This window comes from Helianthus annuus, chromosome 17, assembly GCF_002127325.2.
Source record: "Helianthus annuus cultivar XRQ/B chromosome 17, HanXRQr2.0-SUNRISE, whole genome shotgun sequence".
NCBI classification, from domain to species: Eukaryota; Viridiplantae; Streptophyta; class Magnoliopsida; order Asterales; family Asteraceae; genus Helianthus; species Helianthus annuus.
This window is the reverse complement of record NC_035449.2, coordinates 38,742,951-38,753,289: the sequence shown is the minus strand read 5'-3', so window position 1 is coordinate 38,753,289 and position 10,339 is coordinate 38,742,951.

Sequence of the window (10,339 nt, the reverse complement as noted above, 5' to 3'; positions counted from 1 at the left end):
TGTATTCCCTAGGTCATACTTGTGAGTTCAGGTCGTTGGAGTCCGTCGAGGCTTTGGTGAGATGAGTAAAAGTTGGAATAAGTTGCCAAGGTTCGGGTTTCACCCCTGGCTTAGCAATTTCTTCCTTGTTTTAATAAAATTGAGGAGATTATTCATCAAATGGATTTCACTCCTGACTTGGTATAATTCTCCCCGTTCGTTATCGAAAAAGTAATGAAGAATCCTTCAATAGTTAGATAAAACAACATTGATCCAGCAACTTAGTCGGGAGTTTACAGTTTTCACACCTGATCCTGACCAAATCGCCTTCTCATTATTGAAAATTCGAGTGTAGTGATAGTGTAGAATAGCAGGATTTAGCGTATACGCTTGGTCTGTTGGTTCCTAACTATAGTCTAGGTCTCTAAGACAGCGACCCGGACTAGGTCGTGTCTAGCCTAATTCCCTACAGTTATGGCTCTGATACCAATCTGTCACACCCCAACCGATGGCGGAATCATCGGGGCATGGCACTGAGCAAAACAGATTGTCCAGAAGTTTCCATAACAACTATCATCACTATTTAGTTTAAATAACACGTCCCATACCGTGTCCCAAACAATAAAACAAATTATTAAATATAACAACCAGTCAAATATTCTGTTCCGACAACTCAGATTTAAATGAATAATATAAATATTGTTCAAATTCTCCTAAAGACCCGATCGGACAAGATCTACAGACAACTATGCTCTAGACGCTTGTTCCTGACAGACAACTATTTGTTGGTGGGCTCTAGAGCTTTATTCTAGCCTCGCTTTCCTAGCAAGCAAACATCTTAAACACCTGTCACATACGTTAAAATAAAGTCAATACATATAATGTAAAGGTGAGCATACAAGTTTGATAATAGCATAGTAGAGTTCGAATAGTTTACGCATAACCAGCGCGTACACAGAGGAAAACGAAGCATGTTAATTATCGACATGGATCTATCGATACCAATGACTGCGGGTTGACTGTCTGAGACAGTTCGCAATACATGATTACCACCGTAATCCATGCAAGTAATTGTCCTTAACAACCCCCGTGTGAACGGGTGCTGAGTCCAAACTATAGTACTACGTCGTTAAGGCAGGTAGACAGCATTCCACGTGTAAACATAACAACAAGCATTCATTTAGTCACGTAATACATGCGAATCGGTTAGCGTTCAAATAATTGAGTAGTGTGATCGATTGTGTTTTGATATAAGTAGCGTATGTAACACCCAAAAGTGCTAAAAGCAAAAAGGGATCGAGTATACTCACAGCGATTGATTGATGGATTGAAGGGAGCGCTTGAGAGAAGGGTTAGCCTGAATAGTTCGATAGCGTAACGATAAGTAACACGTAGAATGAAAACAAATGATGTAGGGTCAAACAGCCTGGTCGATCGAACAGCAGGTTCGATCGGACGGGTTGTTCGTTCGGTTAGACAGTCCGTTCGGGCAGTCTGTTCGATCGGCTGGTAGGCTCGATCGGCTGGACAGTTCGAGTGGATTGTTTCTTCCTTTGGGAAGGATGTGTTTGTGTATGATGGTTTGACCTTTTGAAGTTTTCGTTGTAGTATTTGAGAACACTGAAGTGTCCTTACCTTTCAGGTCGATCGATCGAACGGCCTGTTCGATCGGCCGGCTTAACCGATCGGTTAGGAACTTCAAAAGTGGGTCCTCAGTGGGATGTCACCTGATCGGACAGCATGTTCAATCGGGTGGCACCCCAATACGTTTGAACGAGTTGAAAATCGATTAAGGGTTGAAGCATAGTATCCCATGATCCGAAGAGTAATGTTTAACAAATGGTCGTTCGATCGGACATTACTTCGTTCAATACCATACTTCATGAAATTGTCAATTTGTGGGGCCATATGCTAGCCGATCGGCTGGCCCGGTCGATCGGCTGACATGTCCGATCGGTTGGACTGTCCGTTCGGACAGCCTAACCGTTCGGTCAGCATCCTGACCTGGTCGGCCTGTTCGTCTAACACTTGGCGGTTCTGATTATTTGACGTTATATCGAGGTAGTTTGACAACGAGCTGAACCATGGAACTTTCGTTCTTACTTGTTTCCCCTGCTCGGACAGGAATCACCCAAGTCCGGCCGGTGAACTGTTCCGAACGGTAGTTTGATGTTTAACCCGGAATCGGTGAACCTCGTAGATAGAATCCGAATCTTGACCCACTCGTCCATTAGAATGATTGGTGAGTTGACTCAAGCTCCGTTTTTATGGGTTTGAAGGTATTGAGTGTAAAAGAGTTGAAAGAAAGTTGGAAATCCTTCTTTCAATCCTTCACACCATGTAAATGCGTAGATCTGTGAGAGATCGTAGTTTGTTTATGTGGAAATCCGTTAGATTCAAGCTATTCATGGTGGAATGAGGCCAAAACATGATGTTCTTGAAGAACACGATGATGACACCATCCTAGAATGCTTAGATCTTGATGATTTCACGGTTAGAAATCAAGATTTGAAAGATAGAAAGGTGTAGGAGTGTGTATTCATCAAGAAAGTACAAGATTCAGGGTGAAAACTTACCGGAATCGGAAGAAATCTGAGAAAAGGAGGGGAGCACGAGCTGGTCGGTCAGAGAGTTTCCAAAAGTGGAAAGAATGACAATGACAGCCCTATTTATAGGCTCCAAAAGAGGAAAGGGTTGGCCGATCGGCCAGGCATCCCGATCGGACAGCCTGCTCGATCGGACAGTCCGTCCGATCGGTTAGGCTGTTTGATCGGCTGATAGCCTGATCGATCAACAGCCTGGTTCGAGTGTTCGGTGCGACGATTTTCGATATTTCGATTTCGATTGATGACGATACGAGTACGATAGAGTTTCCTATTCAAATTACTTTCAGTCCCAATCACTATATCTAACATACAATCATCTATATTTCACACTATCATTACGTTACCATTCGTCATAATTCGATTTCGATTGCATTCGATTTGAGTTTTGAGTTTCGATTGATTCGATTGATCACCACAATACATAAAGTAAACATGCACAAGTAACACATAAGGCACACACACACGTATAACAACAACCAAAGTTCGCGTAATTCGAGATTCGAGTTCGATGTTGGTTCGATCGGTTTGATTACTGATTAGTTAACTTTATCGCATTGTTACTTCCTACTATTCACAGTCGTAAATTGTTTCACGTCGATTAAACATTCGATTAGCCGGATTCTTGATTAACAACACTTACTCCACATAATACAAATAAAACATAGATTAAACTAATTACAGTCAAAGAAGTCAAAGTTGACTTTGACTTTGACTTTGACATTCGAAAACACGGGGTGTTACACTGAAGGCAACTTTGGGGGCAGCTTTAGGAGCTTCGGTTCTCGACTCCTCAGATGATTTGCTAACGTTCTCGTAGACGTCACTGACAGATTTTGCTACTTGTTTGGCGATAATAGTAGCAAGACGTTTGTCTCTCTTTTCTTGGCGGGAAAGTGGGTGACGGTGTCCTGATGACGACATTGTCTGCAATAGACATCGTCGTAGGTCTCAGACACATCATAATCGAATCTCACCTCACACGTCTAACACTTACTAAAGCTTAGGAATACAGTCGCATAATTGCATAAACACGTAGGCACGAAATCACAGATTCACAGAGGAACACATAAGCAAATAAGCACAAAAGCACATAAGCACGTAAGCACGTAGGGCACAAAAGCACAGAACACAAAAGCACGTACGCATTTAGTCACAAAGGTAGTCAGAATACAGAAACCTATCATTCAAAGTCTGCGATTTTTCGATCGCGGTTAGTATGGGTTAAGCGTATAGTATAGCGAGCATCGTAGCGTACGGCGTTTCCTTATGGCAGTAACGATTTGCTAATGTTTTGAGATAGAGAAGCAACGCGGGTTGTGTGTGTCGATCGAAGTGTGAGCAAAAATCGAGTAAGTCTCAAAATTTTAAACATATAAACAGTTGAACACATATAAACAAATAAAATCAACGAGTCATCAGAGTCAGCAGTTGCGGGCTCAGAATCGAAACACATAAAAATCGAGAAATAGATTGTCTGCGGCTATTTAGACATTGACTATCCAAAGTGATTCGACTATTCTCAAGGACTTGGCGTGCACATTTTAACCTTCCGGATTGGGCCTCTACCTCGATTCTTGGGCATCCGGCGCACATCCCTCTTGTCCTACTGTGAGTTCAAGTCGTTGGAGTCCGTCGAGACCTTGGTGAGAGTTTTGGTAAAACCATGGACAAGCCATCAAGGTTAGGGTTTCACCCCTAGCTTGAAACTTCCCCTTGATTTTAGTAAAATAGAGGAGATTATTCATCAAAATATGGATTTCACTCCTGGTTTGGTATAATTATCCCCGTTAAACAAGCGTTTGTTATTGAAAAAGAATTTGATTTGCTTGCTTGTATGAAAGGTGAAACTGTTCCACAAATGGTTGAAAGATTCTGCCACCTCAAACTTGAAATGGAGAGAGTTGGTGTGTCAAAAATAATGAAGAGATCATTGATAAGTTGATAAAAACAGCATTGATGTGCGCAAGGTGAATAGTGAAAATACGGGTTGATCAAGCAATTTAGTCGAGAGTTTGCGGCTTTCACACCTAATCTTGACTAAATCGCTTCCTCATTATTGAAAATTCGAGTGCGGTGATAGTGTAGCGTAGGCGAGAATAGCGAAGGATAGTAATACGCTCATACATAGTCCCTAATGGACATGCACGAGTTGGTCTATTGGGTCCTAACTATAGTCTAGGTCTCTAAGACATCGACCCGGACTAGGTCGAGTCTTGCCTAATTCCCTATAGTTATGGCTCTGATACCAATCTGTCACACCCCAACTGATGGCAGAATCATCGGGGCTCGGCACTGAGCGAAACAGATTGTCCAGAAGTTTCCATAACAATTATCATTACTATTCAATTTAAAGTAACATGTCCCATACCATGTCTCAAACAGTAAACAAATTATTACAGACAAAATCTAGGCAAATAATTCTGTTCCGACAACTCAGATTTAAATATAGCAATTGTTTATCTGCTTCTAGAGACCCTTGATTCAATTACTACAGACAACTATTTGTTGGACTCTAGAGCTTTATTCTAGTCTCGCTTTCCTAGCAGATAAGCATCCTAAACACCTGTCACATACGTTAAAGTAAAAGTTAATACACATAGTGTAAAGGCGGGTATACAAGTTTGATAATAGCATATAGAGTTCGAAATAGTTTACGCATAACCAGCACGTACACAACGGAAAACAAAGCATGTTAATTATCGACACGGATCTATCGATACCAATGACTGTAGGTTGACTGCCCGAGGCAGTTCGTAATACATGATCACCACTGTAATCCATGCAAATAATTGTCCTTAACAACCCCTGCATGAGCGGGTGCTGAGTCCAAACTATAGTATTATCGTCGTTAAGGCAGGTAGACAGCATTCCATGTGTAAACATAACAAACAAGCATTCATTAAGTCACGTAGAACATGCGGTAACGGTTAGCGTTTAAAAGTATTGCGTAGTGTGTTCGATGTGATTTCGTATATGTAACGTATGTGACACCCAAAAGTGCATAAAGCAAAAAGGGATCGAGTATACTCACTACGGTTGATGGATTGAAGAGAGCGCTTGAGAGTAAGGTTAGCCTGAATAGTTCGATAGTATAACGATAAGCAATGCGTAAAACGGAAACAAGTGTCGATGGATCGGACAGCTGGTCGGTCAGACGGTAGTCCGATTGGACGGCTGACCGTTCGGTTGGCAGTCCGTTCGCACAGTTGTCCAGTCGGACGGGAGTCCGATTGGATGGCTGTTCGAGTGGATTGTTTCTTCCTTTGAGTAGGATGTGTTTGTGCATGGTAGTTGACTTTTGAAGTTTTTGTTGTAGTATTTGAAGACCTTGAAGTATCTTTGCCTTTCAGGTCGGTCGATCGGACAATCGTTCGATCGGTCGGCAACCCGATCAACTGGTACTTCAGTGAAGAACATGTCCTCAGCAAGAGGTCACTCGATCGGACAGTAGTTCGATCGGGTGGCATTTCCGTGCATCGAACATGTTGAAAAATTGATTAAGTATTTAAAGTCAAGTATCTCATGATCCGAAGAGTAATCCGATCGGATGGCAGTCCGATCGAACAGCAGTTCGTTCAATACTCACTTCAATTATGTTGATTAAGTGTGGGACCCAAGTACTAGCCGATCGGCTAGCCAGTCGTTCGGCTTGTCTGTCCGTTCGGCTAGCTGTCCGTTCGGACAGCACCTTGTTCTGGTCGGCCTATTCATCTAACGCTTGGTTGTTTTGATTTGTCGTTTTAGCGAGATATTTTGAGAACGAGTCAAACAACTGAACCTCGTCACTACTTGGTCCCTCCTGTTCAGACAGGAATCACCCAAATCCGTCGAGCAAACGTTTTGAAACGGTGTTTCATGTTTAACCCGAAATCGGTGAACCTCGTGGATAGAATCCGGATCTTAGGCCACGCAACCACCGGAATGATTAGCAAGTTGGCACAAGCTCCGTTTCTACCGATTTTGAAGATATTGAGTGTAAAAGAGTTGAAAGAAGGTCGGAAATCCATCTTTTAATCTCTTTCACTGTGAATATGTTTAGATCTGTGAAAGATCTTTGTTTGTTTATGTGGAAATCGGTTAGATCCAAGTTATTCTTTGTGGATTGAGGACAAAACATGAAGTTCTTCAAGAACATCATGATGACATCATCCTAGAACACTTGAATCTTGATGATTTCACGGTTAAAAGTTAAGATTTAAAAGATAGAAAGGTGTAGGAGTGTGTGTAGATCAAGAAAGTACAAGATTTAGGACGAGATCTTACCGGAATCGCGAGAAATCTGAGAAAAGGTGGAGAGCACGAGCTGGTCGGTCAGAGGGTTTCCAAAAGTGGAAAAGATGACAATGACAGGGGTATTTATAGGCTTCCAAATGAGGAAAGTGCTGGCCGATCGGCCAGGCAGCTCGATCGGACAACCTGTCCGATTGGACAACAGTCTGATCGGCTGGTAGCCTGATCGATTAGCTGCCTGATTCGAGTGTTCGGTGCGATGATTTTTGATATTACGATTTTGATTGCGATTGATGTGAATGCGATAGAGTTTCCTATTCAAATTACTTCTCATCCCAACTACTCATATCGAGCACTATCCTTTCTCCACTAATTATCATGATTCGATTTCGGTTGAGTTCGATTGCGATTGAGTTTCGATTGCGATTCGATTGATTACCACATATAACATAAATAAACACGCACAAGTAACACATAAGGCACACACACACGTATAACAGTAACCCAAAATGCGTATATTCGAGTTTGCGAGCGCGATGATGATTAGATTAGTTCGATGTTCGTTAAATTAACTTTATCGCATTGTTACTTCCTATTATTCACAGTCGTAAAGCGGTTCGTATTGAGAAATATACTTCTATTACTTTGATTGTAATTAATTACTCCACATAATACAACTAACGTAAAAACATAAAATAGACTAACTACAGTCAAAGAAGTCAAAACAGGGATTGAGCAAGGAGAGACAGATTGCTATTAGCGATCTTTTCCTCCTTTGACTTCAATCTTGACTTTGACTTTGACTTTCGAAACACTGGGGTGTTACAAAAGGCTTTCTAAACTAAGAGTGAACAGGCATCCTTTTGGTTATCAACAGGTGATGGGCCAAGACCCCCAACAGTGGTTAGAGAAAAACATTCCCAAAAATGTTCAAACCCCTGAGCTAACCACTGTCCATGCACCAAACATCATCCCAGACACTGTTGAGACCCCATCCAAAGCCTTATTGGCTTTGGAGACCTTAATGAACTAATCCTTTTACTTCATGTGCAGGGAGCTTCTGCATGCTTAGATAGTCTTTGGTATGTAGATAGTGGAGGCTCCAGGCACATGACAGGATGTAGAGCCCTTCTTCAAGATTTCAAAACTTATGGAGGGGGTGATATATCCTTTGGCAATAATAGTAAAGGGAAAGTTCTGGGATCTGGTACAGTAAAATCTGGTAATGTAAAATTTGAAAATCTCAATCTTATAGACAATCTAAAATTCAACCTCCTGAGTGTTTCACAAATGAGTGATAAGGGATATGGATCATTCTTCACAAAGGAGTGTTGTAGGATTGTTGGACCAGAAATGGTTGAAAACATTGAAGCAATAATAAAAACTGGAAAAACCAAACTTGTTGCTCAAAGAAGTGGCAATGTTTATGTGGTAGATATGTCAAAAGAGTGCCCTAGAACTGATGCCTGTCTGTTCTCAGCTGCATCAAACAAAGAGACAGAACTATGGCACAAAAGATTGGGGCACACAAATCTTAAGACAATCACTGCCATTTCAAAACAGGGGCTAGTAAGAGGTTTACCTCAAAAACTGTTCACCTGTCCTGAGCATTGTATTTCCTGCTTAAAAGGAAAACAACATCAAAGCTCCTACAAATCCATTGATGAGTCCAAAACAACCAAATGTTTGCAAATGCTTCATATGGATTTGTTTTGCCCAGTTAAAGTCATGAGTCTTAGGAAAAAGAGATATTGTTTGGTTATAGTTGATGACTTTTCTAGGTTTACATGGACTTACTTTTTACACTCAAAAGATGAGACTGCAGGCATTCTGCAAGACTTTGTGAAACACGTTGAAAAGCAGTTTGACCTTCCAGTAAAAATCTTCAGAAGTGACAATGGCACAGAGTTCAGGAACAAGGAGTTAGATGATTTCTGTGTGTCAAAAGGAATTGTGAGGCAATACAGCATTCCAAGAACACCAGAACAAAATGGGGTTGTTGAAAGAAAGAACAGAACTTTGGTTGAGGCTGCCAGAACCATGCTTGCTGATTCAGGTTTGCCATTAACTTTTTGGACAGAGGCAGTAAACACTGCTTGCTATGTCCAAAACAGAGTTTTAATCAACCCCAGGCATCAAAAAACTGCCTATGAACTGCTGTATAAAATAAAGCCATTGATCTCATATTTCAAAGTTTTTGGATGTCCATGCTTCATTTTAAACTTAAAAGATTCTATCTCAAAGTTTGCAGCCAAAATTGAATGTGGTTATCATTTGGGATACTCAACCACTGCTAAGGCCTACAAAGTGTTTAACACAAGGACCAAAACAGTGGAAGAGACTTTGAATGTAAAGTTCAATGAACTTTCATCAATGAAAATCCCAGCAAATCCTGCAGAATTGTTTGATCTTGATAAATTCACTTTTGAAAATACTGTTGTCAAGACTAATAGTGCAGGTCCATCAGAGGCTTCATCACCAGACTATGGGTATGAGATCATCATTCCTCAACAAAAGTCTGTCACAATGGGAAGAGCAGCAGATGTTCAAAACAGCTGTCAAAGCTCAACCACTGCTACCTCAACAGTTGTTGACCAAAGTAGCCACTTAACCCCTGCTTCCACATCATCAAACACTTTTAATAAAAGTCCTCAAACAGTGGATCAAAGTCAGCATGTGTCCACACCATTACCACCTATTCCACCACCTTTTGAAGCCACTGCTGGATCATCAAAGTCACCAGCAGTGGTTACCTCAGATGATTCACATCTGCAGCCATCCCCACTTAATGTCGTTGTTCCATACCAAGGAGAGCTTATCTTCTTGAAATCTCATCCACCAGACCAAATTATTGGCAACATCAATGAAGGGGTGCTCACAAGAAGTCAATCCCAAAACATTTGTCTTTTTGCTGGTTTTCTATCACTCCATCAGCCAGTCAAGTACCAAGAGGCACTAAAAGACAACAGTTGGGTAGAAGCCATGCAAGAAGAGCTCCAACAGTTTAGAAGACAACAAGTTTGGGAGCTTGTACCATTGCCAGAGGGTGTAAGTCCTATTGGCACAAAATGGGTCTTCAAAAATAAAACTGATGAAAGGGGTATTGTTTTCAAGAATAAAGCTAGGCTTGTGGTTCAAGGGTTCAGACAAGAAGAGGGCATTGATTATGATGAAACATTTTCCCCTATAGCAAGACTTGAAGCTATCAGATTATTTCTGGCCTTTGCTGTCAACCACAACATCAAGGTGTACCAAATGGATATCAAATGTGCATTCCTCTATGGTAAAATTCCAGAGGAGGTTTATGTTTATCAACCTCCAGGTTTTGAGGATCCATTTAATCCAAATCATGTCTACAAGCTGAATAAAGCTTTGTATGGCCTGAAACAAGCACCAAGGGCCTGGTATGAAACTTTTTCCACCTTTTTACTTTCCATTGGGTTCACAAGAGGTAAAATAGATAAAACACTGTTCTTAAAATGGAAAGGAAAGGATTTGATGATTGTCCAAATTTATGTGGATGA